Here is a 19,126-nt window from a genome sequence, read left to right as displayed (position 1 = left end):
GAGAGCAAGGCTCGCTGGCACCCTTCTTATTGAGAGGACAGCTCCGTCACCTCTTTTACGATGCTGCTTTTTTTCCCTTGCGTTTTTCTCTTCTTCCCACGTTCTCTCTCTTCACTGCCTTCGTCCCCGCTCTATTTCACTTCAGCCTTTCACTCTTGCTTCCTTCCAATGAGGACGGAGCTGCGGGAGAAAGGGCGCTATAGAGGATCGCTGTGGAGAGCTGCTGCTGTGCTTTGACATCTGAGCTCTGTGGAAAACGATCTCAATACAATTCTGAAAAACGCGACTCTCCGAACGCCAGCCGAACAAGTCTCCACAGCCGAAGCGCTGTGTCTCTTTTCAGCTGGCGATAAACCTTTCCTCGATCCTTTGCGGACTTGTAAAACTGTTCCTGATCAGAATAAAAAACGCTCACGCTAATACACAAGCACCCGTGTCTCGCCAAAGCTGACAAATAAAGAGACGGACAAGCCGCACTGCTCGTGTGAACAGGGGAGTGAGCGAGCGAGCGGGGATAGGGCGCCTCCTGCGCTTAAAAGCTTACAGCACCTGGTATTCCCAGGCGGTCTCCCATCCAAGTACTAACCAGGCCCATCCCTGTTTAGCTTCCGAGATCAGACGAGATCAGGCGTGCTCAAGGGGGTGTGGCCGTAAGCGAGAGCAAAGCTCACTGGCACCCTTCTTATTGAGAGGACAGCTCCGTCACCTCTTTTACGACGCTGCTTTTTTTCTCTTGCGTTTTTCTCTTCTTCCCACGTTCTCTCTCTTCACTGCCTTCGTCCCCGCTCTATTTCACTTCAGCCTTTCACTCTTGCTTCCTTCCAATGAGGACGGAGCTGCGGGAGAAAGGGCGCTATAGAGGATCGCTGTGGAGAGCTGCTGCTGTGCTTTGACATCTGAGCTCTGTGGAAAACGATCTCAATACAATTCTGAAAAACGCGACTCTCCGAACGCCAGCCGAACAAGTCTCCACAGCCGAAGCGCTGTGTCTCTTTTCAGCTGGCGATAAACCTTTCCTCGATCCTTTGCGGACTTGTAAAACTGTTCCTGATCAGAATAAAAAACGCTCACGCTAATACACAAGCACCCGTGTCTCGCCAAAGCTGACAAATAAACAGACGGACAAGCCGCACTGCACGTGTGAACAGGGGAATGAGCGAGCGAGCAGGGATAGGGCGCCTCCTGCGCTTAAAAGCTTACAGCACCTGGTATTCCCAGGCGGTCTCCCATCCAAGTACTAACCAGGCCCATCCCTGTTTAGCTTCCGAGATCAGACGAGATCAGGCGTGCTCAAGGGGGTGTGGCTGTAAGCGAGAGCAAGGCTCGCTGGCACCCTTCTTATTGAGAGGACAGCTCCGTCACCTCTTTTACGACGCTGCTTTTTTTCCCTTGCGTTTTTCTCTTCTTCCCACGTTCTCTCTCTTCACTGCCTTCGTCCTCGCTCTATTTCACTTCAGCCTTTCACTTTTGCTTCCTTCCAATGAGGACGGAGCTGCGGGAGGAAGGGCGCTATAGAGGATCGCTGTGGAGAGCTGCTGCTGTGCTTTGACATCTGAGCTCTGTGGAAAACGATCTCAATACAATTCTGAAAAACGCGACTCTCCGAACGCCAGCCGAACAAGTCTCCACAGCCGAAGCGCTGTGTCTCTTTTCAGCTGGCGATAAACCTTTCCTCGATCCTTTGCGGACTTGTAAAACTGTTCCTGATCAGAATAAAAAACGCTCACGCTAATACACAAGCACCCGTGTCTCGCCAAAGCTGACAAATAAACAGACGGACAAGCCGCACTGCACGTGTGAACAGGGGAATGAGCGAGCGAGCGGGGATAGGGCGCCTCCTGCGCTTAAAAGCTTACAGCACCTGGTATTCCCAGGCGGTCTCCCATCCAAGTACTAACCAGGCCCATCCCTGTTTAGATTCTGAGATCAGACAAGATCAGGCGTGCTCAAGGGGGTGTGGCCGTAAGCGAGAGCAAGGCTCGCTGGCACCGTTCTTATTGAGAGGACAGCTCCGTCACCTCTTTTACGACGCTGCTTTTTTTCCCTTGCGTTTTTCTCTTCTTCCCACGTTCTCTCTCTTCACTGCCTTCGTCCCCGCTCTATTTCACTTCAGCCTTTCACTTTTGCTTCCTTCCAATGAGGACGGAGCTGCGGGAGAAAGGGCGCTATAGAGGATCGCTGTGGAGAGCTGCTGCTGTGCTTTGACATCTGAGCTCTGTGGAAAACGATCTCAATACAATTCTGAAAAACGCGACTCTCCGAACGCCAGCCGAACAAGTCTCCACAGCCGAAGCGCTGTGTCTCTTTTCAGCTGGCGATAAACCTTTCCTCGATCCTTTGCGGACTTGTAAAACTGTTCCTGATCAAAATAAAAAACGCTCACGCTAATACACAAGCACCCGTGTCTCACCAAAGCTGACAAATAAACAGACGGACAAGCCGCACTGCACGTGTGAACAGGGGAATGAGCGAGCGAGCGGGGATAGGGCGCCTCCTGCGCTTAAAAGCTTACAGCACCTGGTATTCCCAGGCGGTCTCCCATCCAAGTATTAACCATGCCCATCCCTGTTTAGCTTCCGAAATCAGACGAGATCAGGCGTGCTCAAGGGGGTGTGGCCATAAGCGAGAGCAAGGCTCGCTGGCACCCTTCTTATTGAGAGGACAGCTCCGTCACCTCTTTTACGACGCTGCTTTTTTTCCCTTGCGTTTTTCTCTTCTTCCCACGTTCTCTCTCTTCACTGCCTTCGTCCCCGCTCTATTTCACTTCAGCCTTTCACTCTTGCTTCCTTCCAATGAGGACGGAGCTGCGGGAGAAAGGGCGCTATAGAGGATCGCTGTGGAGAGCTGCTGCTGTGCTTTGACATCTGAGCTCTGTGGAAAACGATCTCAATACAATTCTGAAAAACGCGACTCTCCGAACGCCAGCCGAACAAGTCTCCACAGCCGAAGCGCTGTGTCTCTTTTCAGCTGGCGATAAACCTTTCCTCGATCCTTTGCGGACTTGTAAAACTGTTCCTGATCAGAATAAAAAACGCTCACGCTAATATACAAGCACCCGTGTCTCGCCAAAGCTGACAAATAAAGAGACGGACAAGCCGCACTGCACGTGTGAACAGGGGAATGAGCGAGCGAGCGGGGATAGGGCGCCTCCTGCGCTTAAAAGCTTACAGCACCTGGTATTCCCAGGCGGTCTCCCATCCAAGTACTAACCAGGCCCATCCCTGTTTAGCTTCCGAGATCAGACGAGATCAGGCGTGCTCAAGGGGGTGTGGCCGCAAGCGAGCGAAAGGCTCGCTGGCACCCTTCTTATTGAGAGGACAGCTCCGTCACCTCTTTTACGACGCTGCTTTTTTTCTCTTGCGTTTTTCTCTTCTTCCCACGTTCTCTCTCTTCACTGCCTTCGTCCCCGCTCTATTTCACTTCAGCCTTTCACTCTTGCTTCCTTCCAATGAGGACGGAGCTGCGGGAGAAAGGGCGCTATAGAGGATCGCTGTGGAGAGCTGCTGCTGTGCTTTGACATCTGAGCTCTGTGGAAAACGATCTCAATACAATTCTGAAAAACGCGACTCTCCGAACGCCAGCCGAACAAGTCTCCACAGCCGAAGCGCTGTGTCTCTTTTCAGCTGGCGATAAACCTTTCTTCGATCCTTTGCGGACTTGTAAAACTGTTCCTGATCAGAATAAAAAACGCTCACGCTAATACACAAGCACCAGTGTCTCGCCAAAGCTGACAAATAAACAGACGGACAAGCCGCACTGCACGTGTGAACAGGGGAATGAGCGAGCTAGCGGGGATAGGGCGCCTCCTGCGCTTAAAAGCTTACAGCACCTGGTATTCCCAGGCGGTCTCCCATCCAAGTACTAACCAGGCCCATCCCTGTTTAGCTTCCGAGATCAGACGAAATCAGGCGTGCTCAAGGGGGTGTGGCCGTAAGCGAGAGCAAGGCTCGCTGGCACCCTTCTTATTGAGAGGACAGCTCCGTCACCTCTTTTACGACGCTGCTTTTTTTCCCTTGCGTTTTTCTCTTCTTCCCACGTTCTCTCTCTTCACTGCCTTCGTCCCCGCTCTATTTCACTTCAGCCTTTCACTCTTGCTTCCTTCCAATGAGGACGGAGCTGCGGGAGAAAGGGCGCTATAGAGGATCGCTGTGGAGAGCTGCTGCTGTGCTTTGACATCTGAGCTCTGTGGAAAACGATCTCAATACAATTCTGAAAAACGCGACTCTCCGAACGCCAGCCGAACAAGTCTCCACAGCCGAAGCGCTGTGTCTCTTTTCAGCTGGCGATAAACCTTTCTTCGATCCTTTGCGGACTTGTAAAACTGTTCCTGATCAGAATAAAAAACGCTCACGCTAATACACAAGCACCCGTGTCTCGCCAAAGCTGACAAATAAACAGACGGACAAGCCGCACTGCACGTGTGAACAGGGGAATGAGCGAGCGAGCGGGGATAGGGCGCCTCCTGCGCTTAAAAGCTTACAGCACCTGGCATTCCCAGGCGGTCTCCCATCCAAGTACTAACCAGGCCCATCCCTGTTTAGCTTACGAGATCAGACAAGATCAGGCGTGCTCAAGGGGGTGTGGCCGTAAGCGAGACCAAGACTCGCTGGCACCCCTCTTATTGAGAGGACAGCTCCGTCACCTCTTTTACGACGCTGCTCTTTTTCCCTTGCGTTTTTCTCTTCTTCCCACGTTCTCTCTCTTCACTGCCTTCGTCCCCGCTCTATTTCACTTCAGCCTTTCACTCTTGCTTCCTTCCAATGATAACGGAGCTGCGGGAGAAAGGGCGCTATAGAGGATCGCTGTGGAGAGCTGCTGCTGTGCTTTGACATCTGAGCTCTGTGGAAAACGATCTCAATACAATTCTGAAAAACGCGACTCTCCGAACGCCAGCCGAACAAGTCTCCACAGCCGAAGCGCTGTGTCTCTTTTCAGCTGGCGATAAACCTTTCCTCGATCCTTTGCGGACTTGTAAAACTGTTCCTGATCAGAATAAAAAACGCTCACGCTAATACACAAGCACCCGTGTCTCGCCAAAGCTGACAAATAAACAGACGGACAAGCTGCACTGCACGTGTGAACAGGGGAATGAGCGAGCGAGCGGGGATAGGGCGCCTCCTGCGCTTAAAAGCTTACAGCACCTGGTATTCCCAGGCGGTCTCCCATCCAAGTACTAACCAGGCCCATCCCTGTTTAGCTTCCGAGATCAGACGAGATCAGGCGTGCTCAAGGGGGTGTGGCCGTAAGCGAGCGCAAGGCTCGCTGGCACCCTTCTTATTGAGAGGACAGCTCCGTCACGTCTTTTACGACGCTGCTTTTTTTCCTTTGCGTTTTTCTCTTCTTCCCACGTTCTCTCTCTTCACTGCCTTCATCCCCGCTCTATTTCACTTCAGCCTTTCACTCTTGCTTCCTTCCAATGAGGACGGAGCTGCGGGAGAAAGGGCGCTATAGAGGATCGCTGTGGAGAGCTGCTGCTGTGCTTTGACATCTGAGCTCTGTGGAAAACGATCTCAATACAATTCTGAAAAACGCGACTCTCCGAACGCCAGCCGAACAAGTCTCCACAGCCGAAGCGCTGTGTCTCTTTTCAGCTGGCGATAAACCTTTCCTCGATCCTTTGCGGACTTGTTAAACTGTTCCTGATCAGAATAAAAAACGCTCACGCTAATACACAAGCACCCGTGTCTCGCCAAAGCTGACAAATAAACAGACGGACAAGCCGCACTGCACGTGTGAACAGGGGAATGAGCGAGCGAGCGGGGATAGGGCGCCTCCTGCGCTTAAAAGCTTACAGCACCTGGTATTCCCAGGCGGTCTCCAATCCAAGTACTAACCAGGCCCATCCCTGTTTAGCTTCCGAGATCAGACGAGATCAGGCGTGCTCAAGGGGGTGTGGCCGTAAGCGAGAGCAAGGCTCGCTGGCACCCTTCTTATTGAGAGGACAGCTCCGTCACCTCTTTTACGACGCTGCTTTTTTTCCCTTGCGTTTTTCTCTTCTTCCCACGTTCTCTCTTCACTGCCTTCGTCCCCGCTCTATTTCACTTCAGCCTTTCACTCTTGCTTCCTTCCAATGAGGACGGAGCTGCGGGAGAAAGGGCGCTATAGAGGATCGCTGTGGAGAGCTGCTGCTGTGCTTTGACATCTGAGCTCTGTGGAAAACGATCTCAATACAATTCTGAAAAACGCGACTCTCCGAACGCCAGCCGAACAAGTCTCCACAGCCGAAGCGCTGTGTCTCTTTTCAGCTGGCGATAAACCTTTCCTCGATCCTTTGCGGACTTGTAAAAATGTTCATGATCAGAATAAAAAACGCTCACGCTAATACACAAGCACCCGCGTCTCGCCAAAGCTGACAAATAAACAGACGGACAAGGCGCACTGCACGTGTGAACAGGGGAATGAGCGAGCGAGCGGGGATAGGGCGCCTCCTGCGCTTAAAGGCTTACAGCACCTGGTATTCCCAGGCGGTCTCCCATCCAAGTACTAACCAAGCCCATCCCTGTTTAGCTTCCGAAATCAAACGAGATCAGGCGTGCTCAAGGGGGTGTGGCCGTAACCGAGAGCAAGGCTCGCTGGCACCCTTCTTATTGAGAGGACAGCTCCGTCACCTCTTTTACGACGCTGCTTTTTTTCCCTTGCGTTTTTCTCTTCTTCCCACGTTCTCTCTCTTCACTGCCTTCGTCCCCGCTCTATTTCACTTCAGCCTTTCACTCTTACTTCCTTCCAATGATAACGGAGCTGCGGGAGAAAGGGCGCTATAGAGGATCGCTGTGGAGAGCTGCTGCTGTGCTTTGACATCTGAGCTCTGTGGAAAACGATCTCAATACAATTCTGAAAAACGCGACTCTCCGAACGCCAGCCGAACAAGTCTCCACAGCCGAAGCCCTGTGTCTCTTTTCAGCTGGCGATAAACCTTTCTTCGATCCTTTGCGGACTTGTAAAACTGTTCCTGATCAGAATAAAAAACGCTCACGCTAATACACAAGCACCCGTGTCTCGCCAAAGCTGACAAATAAACAGACGGACAAGCCGCACTGCACGTGTGAACAGGGGAATGAGCGAGCGAGCGGGGATAGGGCGCCTCCTGCGCTTAAAAGCTTACAGCACCTGGTATTCCCAGGCGGTCTCCCATCCAAGTACTAACCAGGCCCATCCCTGTTTAGCTTCCGAGATCAGACGAGATCAGGCGTGCTCAAGGGGGTGTGGCCGTAAGCAAGAGCAAGGCTCGCTGGCACCCTTCTTATTGAGAGGACAGCTCCGTCACCTCTTTTACGACGCTGCTCTTTTTCCCTTGCGTTTTTCTCTTCTTCCCACGTTCTCTCTCTTCACTGCCATCGTCCCCGCTCTATTTCACTTCAGCCTTTCACTCTTGCTTCCTTCCAATGAGGACGGAGCTGCGGGAGAAAGGGCGCTATAGAGGATCGCTGTGGAGAGCTGCTGCTGTGCTTTGACATCTGAGCTCTGTGGAAAACGATCTCAATACAATTCTGAAAAACGCGACTCTCCGAACGCCAGCCGAACAAGTCTCCACAGCCGAAGCGCTGTGTCTCTTTTCAGCTGGCGATAAACCTTTCCTCGATCCTTTGCGGACTTGTAAAACTGTTCCTGATCAGAATTAAAAAACGCTCACGCTAATACACAAGCACCCGTGTCTCGCCAAAGCTGACAAATAAACAGACGGACAAGCCGCACTGCACGTGTGAACAGGGGAATGAGCGAGCGAGCGGGGATAGGGCGCCTCCTGCGCTTAAAAGCTTACAGCACCTGGTATTCCCAGGCGGTCTCCCATCCAAGTACTAACCAGGCCCATCCCTGTTTAGCTTCCGAGATCAGACGAGATCAGGCGTGCTCAAGGGGGTGTGACCATAAGCGAGAGCAAGGCTCGCTGGCACCCTTCTTATTGAGAGGACAGCTCCGTCACCTCTTTTACGACGCTGCTTTTTTTCCCTTGCGTTTTTCTCTTCTTCCCACGTTCTCTCTCTTCACTGCCTTCGTCCCCGCTCTATTTCACTTCAGCCTTTCACTTTTGCTTCCTTCCAATGAGGACGGAGCTGCGGGAGAAAGGGCGCTATAGAGGATCGCTGTGGAGAGCTGCTGCTGTGCTTTGACATCTGAGCTCTGTGGAAAACGATCTCAATACAATTCTGAAAAACGCGACTCTCCGAACGCCAGCCGAACAAGTCTCCACAGCCGAAGCGCTGTGTCTCTTTTCAGCTGGCGATAAACCTTTCCTCGATCCTTTGCGGACTTGTAAAACTGTTCCTGATCAGAATAAAAAACGCTCACGCTAATACACAAGCACCCGTGTCTCGCCAAAGCTGACAAATAAAGAGACGGACAAGCCGCACTGCACGTGTGAACAGGGGAATGAGCGAGCGAGCGGGGATAGGGCGCCTCCTGCGCTTAAAAGCTTACAGCACCTGGTACTCCCAGGCGGTCTCCATCCAAGTACTAACCAGGCCCATCCCTGTTTAGCTTCCGAGATCAGACGAGATCAGGCGTGCTCAAGGGGGTGTGGCCGTAAGCGAGAGCAAGGCTCGCTGGCACCCTTCTTATTGAGAGGACAGCTCCGTCACCTCTTTTATGACGCTGCTCTTTTTCCCTTGCGTTTTTCTCTTCTTCCCACGTTCTCTCTCTTCACTGCCTTCGTCCCCGCTCTATTTCACTTCAGCCTTTCACTTTTGCTTCCTTCCAATGAGGACGGAGCTGCGGGAGAAAGGGCGCTATAGAGGATCGCTGTGGAGAGCTGCTGCTGTGTTTTGACATCTGAGCTCTGTGGAAAACGATCTCAAAACAATTCTGAAAAACGCGACTCTCCGAACGCCAGCTGAACAAGTCTCCACAGCCGAAGCGCTGTGTCTCTTTTCAGCTGGCGATAAACCTTTCCTCGATCCTTTGCGGACTTGTAAAACTGTTCCTGATCAGAATAAAAAACGCTCACGCTAATACACAAGCACCCGTGTCTCGCCAAAGCTGACAAATAAACAGACGGACAAGCCGCACTGCACGTGTGAACAGGGGAATGAGCGAGCGAGCGGGGATAGAGCGCCTCCTGCGCTTAAAAGCTTACAGCACCTGGTATTCCCAGGCGGTCTCCCATCCAAGTACTAACCAGGCCCATCCCTGTTTAGCTTCCGACATCAGATGAGATCAGGCGTGCTCAAGGGGTTGTGGCCGTAAGCAAGAGCAAGGCTCGCTGGCACCCTTCTTATTGAGAGGACAGCTCCGTCACCTCTTTTACGACGCTGCTTTTTTTCCCTTGCGTTTTTCTCTTCTTCCCACGTTCTCTTTCTTCACTGCCTTCGTCCCCGCTCTATTTCACTTCAGCCTTTCACTCTTGCTTCCTTCCAATGAGGACGGAGCTGCGGGAGAAAGGGCGCTATAGAGGATCGCTGTGGAGAGCTGCTGCTGTGCTTTGACATCTGAGCTCTGTGGAAAACGATCTCAATACAATTCTGAAAAACACGACTCTCCGAACGCCAGCCGAACAAGTCTCCACAGCCGAAGCGCTGTGTCTCTTTTCAGCTGGCGATAAACCTTTCCTCGATCCTTTGCGGACTTGTAAAACTGTTCCTGATCAGAATAAAAAACGCTCACGCTAATACACAAGCACCCGTGTCTCGCCAAAGCTGACAAATAAACAGACGGACAAGCTGCACTGCACGTGTGAACAGGGGAATGAGCGAGCGAGCGGCTATAGGGCGCCTCCTGCGCTTAAAAGCTTACAGCACCTGGTATTCCCAGGCGGTCTCCCATCCAAGTACTAACCAGGCCCATCCCTGTTTAGCTTCCGAGATCAGACGAGATCAGGCGTGCTCAAGGGGGTGTGGCCGTAAGCGAGAGCAAGGCTCGCTGGCACCCTTCTTATTGAGAGGACAGCTCCGTCACCTCTTTTACGACGCTGCTTTTTTTCCCTTGCGTTTTTCTCTTCTTCCCACGTTCTCTCTCTTCACTGCCTTCATCCCCGCTCTATTTCACTTCAGCCTTTCACTCTTGCTTCCTTCCAATGAGGACGGAGCTGCGGGAGAAAGGGCGCTATAGAGGATCGCTGTGGAGAGCTGCTGCTGTGCTTTGACATCTGAGCTCTGTTGAAAACGATCTCAATACAATTCTGAAAAACTTGACTCTCCGAACGCCAGCCGAACAAGTCTCCACAGCCGAAGCGCTGTGTCTCTTTTCAGCTGGCGATAAACCTTTCCTCGATCCTTTGCGGACTTGTTAAACTGTTCCTGATCAGAATAAAAAACGCTCACGCTAATACACAAGCACCCGTGTCTCGCCAAAGCTGACAAATAAACAGACGGACAAGCCGCACTGCACGTGTGAACAGGGGAATGAGCGAGCGAGCGGGGATAGGGCGCCTCCTGCGCTTAAAAGCTTACAGCACCTGGTATTCCCAGGCGGTCTCCCATCCAAGTACTAACCAGGCCCATCCCTGTTTAGCTTCCGAGATCAGACGAGATCAGGCATGCTCAAGGGGGTGTGGCCGTAAGCGAGAGCAAGGCTCGCTGGCACCCTTCTTATTGAGAGGACAGCTCCGTCACCTCTTTTACGACGCTGCTTTTTTTCCCTTGCGTTTTTCTCTTCTTCCCACGTTCTCTCTCTTCACTGCCTTCTTCCCCGCTCTATTTCACTTCAGCCTTTCACTCTTGCTTCCTTCCAATGAGGACGGAGCTGCGGGAGAAAGGGCGCTATAGAGGATCGCTGTGGAGAGCTGCTGCTGTGCTTTGACATCTGAGCTCTGTGGAAAACGATCTCAATACAATTCTGAAAAACGCGACTCTCCGAACGCCAGCCGAACAAGTCTCCACAGCCGAAGCGCTGTGTCTCTTTTCAGCTGGCGATAAACCTTTCCTCGATCCTTTGCGCACTTGTAAAACTGTTCATGATCAGAATAAAAAACGCTCACGCTAATACACAAGCACCCGCGTCTCGCCAAAGCTGACAAATAAACAGACGGACAAGCCGCACTGCACGTGTGAACAGGGGAATGAGCGAGCGAGCGGGGATAGGGCGCCTCCTGCGCTTAAAAGCTTACAGCACCTGGTATTCCCAGGCGGTCTCCCATCCAAGTACTAACCAGGCCCATCCCTGTTTAGCTTCCGAGATCAGATGAGATCAGGCATGCTCAAGGGGTTGTGGCCGTAAGCGAGAGCAAGGCTCGCTGGCACCCTTCTTATTGAGAGGACAGCTCCGTCACCTCTTTTACGACGCTGCTCTTTTTCCCTTGCGTTTTTCTCTTCTTCCCACGTTCTCTCTCTTCACTGCCTTCGTCCCCGCTCTATTTCACTTCAGCCTTTCACTCTTGCTTCCTTCCAATGAGGACGGAGCTGCGGGAGAAAGGGCGCTATAGAGGATCGCTGTGGAGAGCTGCTGCTGTGCTTTGACATCTGAGTTCTGTGGAAAACGATCTCAATACAATTCTGAAAAACGCGACTCTCCGAACGCCAGCCAAACAAGTCTCCACAGCCGAAGCGCTGTGTCTCTTTTCAGCTGGCGATAAACCTTTCTTCGATCCTTTGCGGACTTGTAAAACTGTTCCTGATCAGAATAAAAAACGCTCACGCTAATACACAAGCACCCGTGTCTCGCCAAAGCTGACAAATAAACAGACGGACAAGCCGCACTGCACGTGTGAACAGGGGAATGAGCGAGCGAGCGGGGATAGGGCGCCTCCTGCGCTTAAAAGCTTACAGCACCTGGTATTCCCAGGCGGTCTCCCATCCAAGTACTAACCAGGCCCATCCCTGTTTAGCTTCCGAGATCAGAGAGATCAGGTGTGCTCAAGGGGGTGTGGCCGTAAGCGAGAGCAGAGCTCGCTGGCACCCTTCTTATTGAGAGGACAGCTCCGTCACCTCTTTTACGACGCTGCTTTTTTTCCCTTGCGTTTTTCTCTTCTTCCCACGTTCTCTCTCTTCACTGCCTTCTTCCCCGCTCTATTTCACTTCAGCCTTTCACTCTTGCTTCCTTCCAATGAGGACGGAGCTGCGGGAGAAAGGGCGCTATAGAGGATCGCTGTGGAGAGCTGCTGCTGTGCTTTGACATCTGAGCTCTGTGGAAAACGATCTCAATACAATTCTGAAAAACGCGACTCTCCGAACGCCAGCCGAACAAGTCTCCACAGCCGAAGCGCTGTGTCTCTTTTCAGCTGGCGATAAACCTTTCCTCGATCCTTTGCGGACTTGTAAAACTGTTCCTGATCAGAATAAAAAACGCTCACGCTAATACACAAGCACCCGTGTCTCGCCAAAGCTGACAAATAAACAGACGGACAAGCCGCACTGCACGTGTGAACAGGGGAATGAGCGAGTGAGCGGGGATAGGGCGCCTCCTGCGCTTAAAAGCTTACAGCACCTGGTATTCCCAGGCGGTCTCCCATCCAAGTACTAACCAGGCCCATCCCTGTTTAGCTTCCAAGATCAGACGAGATCAGGCGTGCTCAAGGGGGTGTGGCCGTAAGCGAGACCAAAGCTCGCTGGCACCCTTCTTATTGAGAGGACAGCTCCGTCACCTCTTTTACGACGCTGCTTTTTTTCCCTTGCGTTTTTCTCTTCTTCCCACGTTCTCTCTCTTCACTGCCTTCGTCCCCGCTCTATTTCACTTCAGCCTTTCACTCTTGCTTCCTTCCAATGAGGACGGAGCTGCGGGAGAAAGGGCGCTATAGAGGATCGCTGTGGAGAGCTGCTGCTGTGCTTTGACATCTGAGCTCTGTGGAAAACGATCTCAATACAATTCTGAAAAACGCGACTCTCCGAACGCCAGCCGAACAAGTCTCCACAGCCGAAGCGCTGTGTCTCTTTTCAGCTGGCGATAAACCTTTCCTCGATCCTTTGCGGACTTGTAAAACTGTTCCTGATCAGAATAAAAAACGCTCACGCTAATACACAAGCACCCGTGTCTCGCCAAAGCTGACAAATAAACAGACGGACAAGCCGCACTGCACGTGTGAACAGGGGAATGAGCGAGCGAGCGGGGATAGGGCGCCTCCTGCGCTTAAAAGCTTACAGCACCTGGTATTCCCAGGCGGTCTCCCATCCAAGTACTAACCAGGCCCATCCCTGTTTAGCTTTCGAGATCAGAGAGATCAGGTGTGCTCAAGGGGGTGTGGCCGTAAGCGAGAGCAAGGCTCGCTGGCACCCTTCTTATTGAGAGGACAGCTCCGTCACCTCTTTTACGACGCTGCTTTTTTTCCCTTGCGTTTTTCTCTTCTTCCCACGTTCTCTCTCTTCACTGCCTTCGTCCCCGCTCTATTTCACTTCAGCCTTTCACTCTTGCTTCCTTCCAATGAGGACGGAGCTGCGGGAGAAAGGGCGCTATAGAGGATCGCTGTGGAGAGCTGCTGCTGTGCTTTGACATCTGAGCTCTGTGGAAAACGATCTCAATACAATTCTGAAAAACGCGACTCTCCGAACGCCAGCCGAACAAGTCTCCACAGCCGAAGCGCTGTGTCTCTTTTCAGCTGGCGATAAACCTTTCCTCGATCATTTGCGGACTTGTAAAACTGTTCCTGATCAGAATAAAAAACGCTCACGCTAATACACAAGCACCCGTGTCTCGCCAAAGCTGACAAATAAACAGACGGACAAGCCGCACTGCACGTGTGAACAGGGGAATGAGCGAGCGAGCGGGGATAGGGCGCCTCCTGCGCTTAAAAGCTTACAGCACCTGGTATTCCCAGGCGGTCTCCCATCCAAGTACTAACCAGGCCCATCCCTGTTTAGATTCTGAGATCAGACGAGATCAGGCGTGCTCAAGGGGGTGTGGCCGTAAGCGAGAGCAAGGCTCGCTGGCACCCTTCTTATTGAGAGGACAGCTCCGTCACCTCTTTTACGACGCTGCTTTTTTCCCTTGCGTTTTTCTCTTCTTCCCACGTTCTCTCTCTTCACTGCCTTCGTCCCCGCTCTATTTCACTTCAGCCTTTCACTCTTGCTTCCTTCCAATGAGGACGGAGCTGCGGGAGAAAGGGCGCTATAGAGGATCGCTGTGGAGAGCTGCTGCTGTGCTTTGACATCTGAGTTCTGTGGAAAACGATCTCAATACAATTCTGAAAAACGCGACTCTCCGAACGCCAGCCGAACAAGTCTCCATAGCCGAAGCGCTGTGTCTCTTTTCAGCTGGCGATAAACCTTTCTTCGATCCTTTGCGGACTTGTAAAACTGTTCCTGATCAGAATAAAAAACGCTCACGCTAATACACAAGCACCCGTGTCTCGCCAAAGCTGACAAATAAACAGACGGACAAGCCGCACTGCACGTGTGAACAGGGGAATGAGCGAGCGAGCGGGGATAGGGCGCCTCCTGCGCTTAAAAGCTTACAGCACCTGGTATTCCCAGGCGGTCTCCCATCCAAGTACTAACCAGGCCCATCCCTGTTTAGCTTCCGAGATCAGAGAGATCAGGTGTGCTCAAGGGGGTGTGGCCGTAAGCGAGAGCAAAGCTCGCTGGCACCCTTCTTATTGAGAGGACAGCTCCGTCACCTCTTTTACGACGCTGCTTTTTTTCTCTTGCGTTTTTCTCTTCTTCCCACGTTCTCTCTCTTCACTGCCTTCGTCCCCGCTCTATTTCACTTCAGCCTTTCACTCTTGCTTCCTTCCAATGAGGACGGAGCTGCGGGAGAAAGGGCGCTATAGAGGATCGCTGTGGAGAGCTGCTGCTGTGCTTTGACATCTGAGCTCTGTGGAAAACGATCTCAATACAATTCTGAAAAACGCGACTCTCCGAACGCCAGCCGAACAAGTCTCCACAGCCGAAGCGCTGTGTCTCTTTTCAGCTGGCGATAAACCTTTCCTCGATCCTTTGCGGACTTGTAAAACTGTTCCTGATCAGAATAAAAAACGCTCACGCTAATACACAAGCACCCGTGTCTCGCCAAAGCTGACAAATAAAGAGACGGACAAGCCGCACTGCACGTGTGAACAGGGGAATGAGCGAGCGAGCGGGGATAGGGCGCCACCTGCGCTTAAAAGCTTACAGCACCTGGTATTCCCAGGCGGTCTCCCATCCAAGTACTAACCAGGCCCATCCCTGTTTAGCTTCCGAGATCAGACGAGATCAGGCGTGCTCAAGGTGGTGTGGCCGTAAGCGAGAGCAAGGCTCGCTGGCACCCTTCTTATTGAGAGGACAGCTCCGTCACCTCTTTTACGACGCTGCTTTTTTTCCCTTACGTTTTTCTCTTCTTCCCACGTTCTCTCTCTTCACTGCCTTCGTCCCCGCTCTATTTCACTTCAGCCTTTCACTCTTGCTTCCTTCCAAAGAGGACGGAGCTGCGGGAGAAAGGGCGCTATAGAGGATCGCTGTGGAGAGCTGCTGCTGTGCTTTGACATCTGAGCTCTGTGGAAAACGATCTCAATACAATTCTGAAAAACGCGACTCTCCGAACGCCAGCCGAACAAGTCTCCACAGCCGAAGCGCTGTGTCTCTTTTCAGCTGGCGATAAACCTTTCCTCGATCCTTTGCGGACTTGTAAAACTGTTCCTGATCAGAATAAAAAACGCTCACGCTAATACACAAGCACCCGTGTCTCGCCAAAGCTGACAAATAAAGAGACGGACAAGCCGCACTGCACGTGTGAACAGGGGAATGAGCGAGCGAGCGGGGATAGGGCGCCACCTGCGCTTAAAAGCTTACAGCACCTGGTATTCCCAGGCGGTCTCCCATCCAAGTACTAACCAGGCCCATCCCTGTTTAGATTCTGAGATCAGACGAGATCAGGCGTGCTCAAGGGGGTGTGGCCGTAAGCAAGAGCAAGGCTCGCTGGCACCCTTCTTATTGAGAGGACAGCTCCGTCACCTCTTTTACGACGCTGCTTTTTTTCCCTTGCGTTTTTCTCTTCTTCCCACGTTCTCTCTCTTCACTGCCTTCGTCCCCGCTCTATTTCACTTCAGCCTTTCACTCTTGCTTCCTTCCAATGAGGACGGAGCTGCGGGAGAAAGGGCGCTATAGAGGATCGCTGTGGAGAGCTGCTGCTGTGCTTTGACATCTGAGCTCTGTGGAAAACGATCTCAATACAATTCTGAAAAACGCGACTCTCCGAACGCCAGCCGAACAAGTCTCCACAGCCGAAGCGCTGTGTCTCTTTTCAGCTGGCGATAAACCTTTCCTCGATCCTTTGCGGACTTGTAAAACTGTTCCTGATCAGAATAAAAAACGCTCACGCTAATACACAAGCACCCGTGTCTCGCCAAAGCTGACAAATAAAGAGACGGACAAGCCGCACTGCACGTGTGAACAGGGGAATGAGCGAGCGAGCGGGGATAGGGCACCTCCTGCGCTTAAAAGCTTACAGCACCTGGTATTCCCAGGCGGTCTCCCATCCAAGTACTAACCAGGCCCATCCCTGTTTAGCTTCCGAGATCAGACGAGATCAGGCGTGCTCAAGGTGGTGTGGCCGTAAGCGAGAGCAAGGCTCGCTGGCACCCTTCTTATTGAGAGGACAGCTCCGTCACCTCTTTTACGACGCTGCTTTTTTTCTCTTGCGTTTTTCTCTTCTTCCCACGTTCTCTCTCTTCACTGCCTTCGTCCCCGCTCTATTTCACTTCAGCCTTTCACTCTTGCTTCCTTCCAATGAGGACGGAGCTGCGGGAGAAAGGGCGCTATAGAGGATCGCTGTGGAGAGCTGCTGCTGTGCTTTGACATCTGAGCTCTGTGGAAAACGATCTCAATACAATTCTGAAAAACGCGACTCTCCGAACGCCAGCCGAACAAGTCTCCACAGCCGAAGCGCTGTGTCTCTTTTCAGCTGGCGATAAACCTTTCCTCGATCCTTTGCGGACTTGTAAAACTGTTCCTGATCAGAATAAAAAACGCTCACGCTAATACACAAGCACCCGTGTCTCGCCAAAGCTGACAAATAAAGAGACGGACAAGCCGCACTGCACGTGTGAACAGGGGAATGAGCGAGCGAGCGGGGATAGGGCGCCACCTGCGCTTAAAAGCTTACAGCACCTGGTATTCCCAGGCGGTCTCCCATCCAAGTACTAACCAGGCCCATCCCTGTTTAGCTTCCGAGATCAGACGAGATCAGGCGTGCTCAAGGTGGTGTGGCCGTAAGCGAGAGCAAGGCTCGCTGGCACCCTTCTTATTGAGAGGACAGCTCTGTCACCTCTTTTACGACGCTGCTTTTTTTCCCTTGCGTTTTTCTCTTCTTCCCACGTTCTCTCTCTTCACTGCCTTCGTCCCCGCTCTATTTCACTTCAGCCTTTCACTCTTGCTTCCTTCCAATGAGGACGGAGCTGCGGGAGAAAGGGCGCTATAGAGGATCGCTGTGGAGAGCTGCTGCTGTGCTTTGACATCTGAGCTCTGTGGAAAACGATCTCAATACAATTCTGAAAAACGCGACTCTCCGAACGCCAGCCGAACAAGTCTCCACAGCCGAAGCGCTGTGTCTCTTTTCAGCTGGCGATAAACCTTTCCTCGATCCTTTGCGGACTTGTAAAACTGTTCCTGATCAGAATAAAAAACGCTCACGCTAATACACAAGCACCCGTGTCTCGCCAAAGCTGACAAATAAAGAGACGGACAAGCCGCACTGCACGTGTGAACAGGGGAATGAGCGAGCGAGCGGGGATAGGGCGCCTCCTGCGCTTAAAAGCTTACAGCACCTGGTATTCCCAGGCGGTCTCCCATCCAAGTACTAACCAGGCCCATCCCTGTTTAGCTTCCGAGATCAGACGAGATCAGGCGTGCTCAAGGTGGTGTGGCCGTAAGCGAGAGCAAGGCTCGCTGGCACCCTTCTTATTGAGAGGACAGCTCCGTCACCTCTTTTACGACGCTGCTTTTTTTCCCTTGCGTTTTTCTCTTCTTCCCACGTTCTCTCTCTTCACTGCCTTCGTCCCCGCTCTATTTCACTTCAGCCTTTCACTCTTGCTTCCTTCCAAAGAGGACGGAGCTGCGGGAGAAAGGGCGCTATAGAGGATCGCTGTGGAGAGCTGCTGCTGTGCTTTGACATCTGAGCTCTGTGGAAAACGATCTCAATACAATTCTGAAAAACGCGACTCTCCGAACGCCAGCCGAACAAGTCTCCACAGCCGAAGCGCTGTGTCTCTTTTCAGCTGGCGATAAACCTTTCCTCGATCCTTTGCGGACTTGTAAAACTGTTCCTGATCAGAATAAAAAACGCTCACGCTAATACACAAGCACCCGTGTCTCGCCAAAGCTGACAAATAAAGAGACGGACAAGCCGCACTGCACGTGTGAACAGGGGAATGAGCGAGCGAGCGGGGATAGGGCGCCTCCTGCGCTTAAAAGCTTACAGCACCTGGTATTCCCAGGCGGTCTCCCATCCAAGTACTAACCAGGCCCATCCCTGTTTAGCTTCCGAGATCAGACGAGATCAGGCGTGCTCAAGGGGGTGTGGCCGTAAGCGAGCGAAAGACTCGCTGGCACCCTTCTTATTGAGAGGACAGCTCCGTCACCTCTTTTACGACGCTGCTTTTTTTCTCTTGCGTTTTTCTCTTCTTCCCACGTTCTCTCTCTTCACTGCCTTCGTCCCCGCTCTATTTCACTTCAGCCTTTCACTCTTGCTTCCTTCCAATGAGGACGGAGCTGCGGGAGAAAGGGCGCTATAGAGGATCGCTGTGGAGAGCTGCTGCTGTGCTTTGACATCTGAGCTCTGTGGAAAACGATCTCAATACAATTCTGAAAAACGCCACTCTCCGAACGCCAGCCGAACAAGTCTCCACAGCCGAAGCGCTGTGTCTCTTTTCAGCTGGCGATAAACCTTTCCTCGATCCTTTGCGGACTTGTAAAACTGTTCCTGATCAGAATAAAAAACGCTCACGCTAATACACAAGCACCCGTGTCTCGCCAAAGCTGACAAATAAAGAGACGGACAAGCCGCACTGCACGTGTGAACAGGGGAATGAGCGAGCGAGCGGGGATAGGGCGCCACCTGCGCTTAAAAGCTTACAGCACCTGGTATTCCCAGGCGGTCTCCCATCCAAGTACTAACCAGGCCCATCCCTGTTTAGCTTCCGAGATCAGACGAGATCAGGCGTGCTCAAGGTGGTGTGGCCGTAAGCGAGAGCAAGGCTCGCTGGCACCCTTCTTATTGAGAGGACAGCTCCGTCACCTCTTTTACGACGCTGCTTTTTTTTCCCTTGCGTTTTTCTCTTCTTCCCACGTTCTCT

The 19,126-nt window shown here is 52.3% G+C and overlaps 14 non-coding genes and 15 pseudogenes across 14 annotated transcripts; all 29 read right to left on the bottom strand.

The window, feature by feature from the left end:
- Positions 1–537: 537 nt before the first annotated feature.
- Positions 538–656, bottom strand: LOC148668708 (5S ribosomal RNA). Its single transcript, XR_015937594.1, has one exon. It is a non-coding gene; the product is annotated as a 5S ribosomal RNA (ribosomal RNA).
- A 537-nt stretch (positions 657–1,193) lies between these two features.
- Positions 1,194–1,312, bottom strand: LOC148668707 (5S ribosomal RNA). Its single transcript, XR_015938088.1, has one exon. It is a non-coding gene; the product is annotated as a 5S ribosomal RNA (ribosomal RNA).
- Positions 1,313–1,849: 537 nt separating this feature from the next.
- On the bottom strand, positions 1,850–1,968 carry LOC148668706 (5S ribosomal RNA; annotated as a pseudogene).
- A 537-nt stretch (positions 1,969–2,505) lies between these two features.
- On the bottom strand, positions 2,506–2,624 carry LOC148668705 (5S ribosomal RNA; annotated as a pseudogene).
- Positions 2,625–3,161: 537 nt separating this feature from the next.
- Positions 3,162–3,280, bottom strand: LOC148668704 (5S ribosomal RNA). The gene has a single exon (XR_015938457.1). It is a non-coding gene; the product is annotated as a 5S ribosomal RNA (ribosomal RNA).
- A 537-nt stretch (positions 3,281–3,817) lies between these two features.
- Positions 3,818–3,936, bottom strand: LOC148668703 (5S ribosomal RNA; annotated as a pseudogene).
- Positions 3,937–4,473: 537 nt separating this feature from the next.
- On the bottom strand, positions 4,474–4,592 carry LOC148668702 (5S ribosomal RNA; annotated as a pseudogene).
- A 537-nt stretch (positions 4,593–5,129) lies between these two features.
- Positions 5,130–5,248, bottom strand: LOC148668701 (5S ribosomal RNA). The gene has a single exon (XR_015937593.1). It is a non-coding gene; the product is annotated as a 5S ribosomal RNA (ribosomal RNA).
- Positions 5,249–5,785: 537 nt separating this feature from the next.
- On the bottom strand, positions 5,786–5,904 carry LOC148668700 (5S ribosomal RNA; annotated as a pseudogene).
- Positions 5,905–6,439: 535 nt separating this feature from the next.
- On the bottom strand, positions 6,440–6,558 carry LOC148668699 (5S ribosomal RNA; annotated as a pseudogene).
- Positions 6,559–7,095: 537 nt separating this feature from the next.
- Positions 7,096–7,214, bottom strand: LOC148668698 (5S ribosomal RNA). The gene has a single exon (XR_015937592.1). It is a non-coding gene; the product is annotated as a 5S ribosomal RNA (ribosomal RNA).
- A 538-nt stretch (positions 7,215–7,752) lies between these two features.
- LOC148668697 (5S ribosomal RNA) lies at positions 7,753–7,871 on the bottom strand. Its single transcript, XR_015938577.1, has one exon. It is a non-coding gene; the product is annotated as a 5S ribosomal RNA (ribosomal RNA).
- A 537-nt stretch (positions 7,872–8,408) lies between these two features.
- Positions 8,409–8,526, bottom strand: LOC148668696 (5S ribosomal RNA; annotated as a pseudogene).
- Positions 8,527–9,063: 537 nt separating this feature from the next.
- LOC148668695 (5S ribosomal RNA) lies at positions 9,064–9,182 on the bottom strand (annotated as a pseudogene).
- Positions 9,183–9,719: 537 nt separating this feature from the next.
- LOC148668694 (5S ribosomal RNA) lies at positions 9,720–9,838 on the bottom strand. The gene has a single exon (XR_015937591.1). It is a non-coding gene; the product is annotated as a 5S ribosomal RNA (ribosomal RNA).
- A 537-nt stretch (positions 9,839–10,375) lies between these two features.
- On the bottom strand, positions 10,376–10,494 carry LOC148668693 (5S ribosomal RNA). Its single transcript, XR_015938520.1, has one exon. It is a non-coding gene; the product is annotated as a 5S ribosomal RNA (ribosomal RNA).
- Positions 10,495–11,031: 537 nt separating this feature from the next.
- LOC148668692 (5S ribosomal RNA) lies at positions 11,032–11,150 on the bottom strand (annotated as a pseudogene).
- Positions 11,151–11,687: 537 nt separating this feature from the next.
- Positions 11,688–11,805, bottom strand: LOC148668691 (5S ribosomal RNA; annotated as a pseudogene).
- Positions 11,806–12,342: 537 nt separating this feature from the next.
- LOC148668690 (5S ribosomal RNA) lies at positions 12,343–12,461 on the bottom strand (annotated as a pseudogene).
- Positions 12,462–12,998: 537 nt separating this feature from the next.
- On the bottom strand, positions 12,999–13,116 carry LOC148668689 (5S ribosomal RNA; annotated as a pseudogene).
- Positions 13,117–13,653: 537 nt separating this feature from the next.
- Positions 13,654–13,772, bottom strand: LOC148668688 (5S ribosomal RNA; annotated as a pseudogene).
- A 536-nt stretch (positions 13,773–14,308) lies between these two features.
- LOC148668687 (5S ribosomal RNA) lies at positions 14,309–14,426 on the bottom strand (annotated as a pseudogene).
- A 537-nt stretch (positions 14,427–14,963) lies between these two features.
- On the bottom strand, positions 14,964–15,082 carry LOC148668686 (5S ribosomal RNA). The gene has a single exon (XR_015938836.1). It is a non-coding gene; the product is annotated as a 5S ribosomal RNA (ribosomal RNA).
- A 537-nt stretch (positions 15,083–15,619) lies between these two features.
- Positions 15,620–15,738, bottom strand: LOC148668685 (5S ribosomal RNA; annotated as a pseudogene).
- A 537-nt stretch (positions 15,739–16,275) lies between these two features.
- LOC148668684 (5S ribosomal RNA) lies at positions 16,276–16,394 on the bottom strand. The gene has a single exon (XR_015938835.1). It is a non-coding gene; the product is annotated as a 5S ribosomal RNA (ribosomal RNA).
- Positions 16,395–16,931: 537 nt separating this feature from the next.
- On the bottom strand, positions 16,932–17,050 carry LOC148668683 (5S ribosomal RNA). The gene has a single exon (XR_015938834.1). It is a non-coding gene; the product is annotated as a 5S ribosomal RNA (ribosomal RNA).
- Positions 17,051–17,587: 537 nt separating this feature from the next.
- LOC148668682 (5S ribosomal RNA) lies at positions 17,588–17,706 on the bottom strand. The gene has a single exon (XR_015938833.1). It is a non-coding gene; the product is annotated as a 5S ribosomal RNA (ribosomal RNA).
- Positions 17,707–18,243: 537 nt separating this feature from the next.
- On the bottom strand, positions 18,244–18,362 carry LOC148668681 (5S ribosomal RNA). The gene has a single exon (XR_015937589.1). It is a non-coding gene; the product is annotated as a 5S ribosomal RNA (ribosomal RNA).
- A 537-nt stretch (positions 18,363–18,899) lies between these two features.
- LOC148668680 (5S ribosomal RNA) lies at positions 18,900–19,018 on the bottom strand. Its single transcript, XR_015938832.1, has one exon. It is a non-coding gene; the product is annotated as a 5S ribosomal RNA (ribosomal RNA).
- Between the last annotated feature and the right edge of the window lie 108 nt (positions 19,019–19,126).

Source organism: Lepisosteus platostomus, chromosome 5 (assembly GCF_059453375.1).
Source record: "Lepisosteus platostomus isolate fLepPlt1 chromosome 5, fLepPlt1.hap1, whole genome shotgun sequence".
In the NCBI taxonomy this organism is placed as follows: Eukaryota; Metazoa; Chordata; class Actinopteri; order Semionotiformes; family Lepisosteidae; genus Lepisosteus; species Lepisosteus platostomus.
This window is presented reverse-complemented; position numbering and strand designations above follow the sequence as displayed.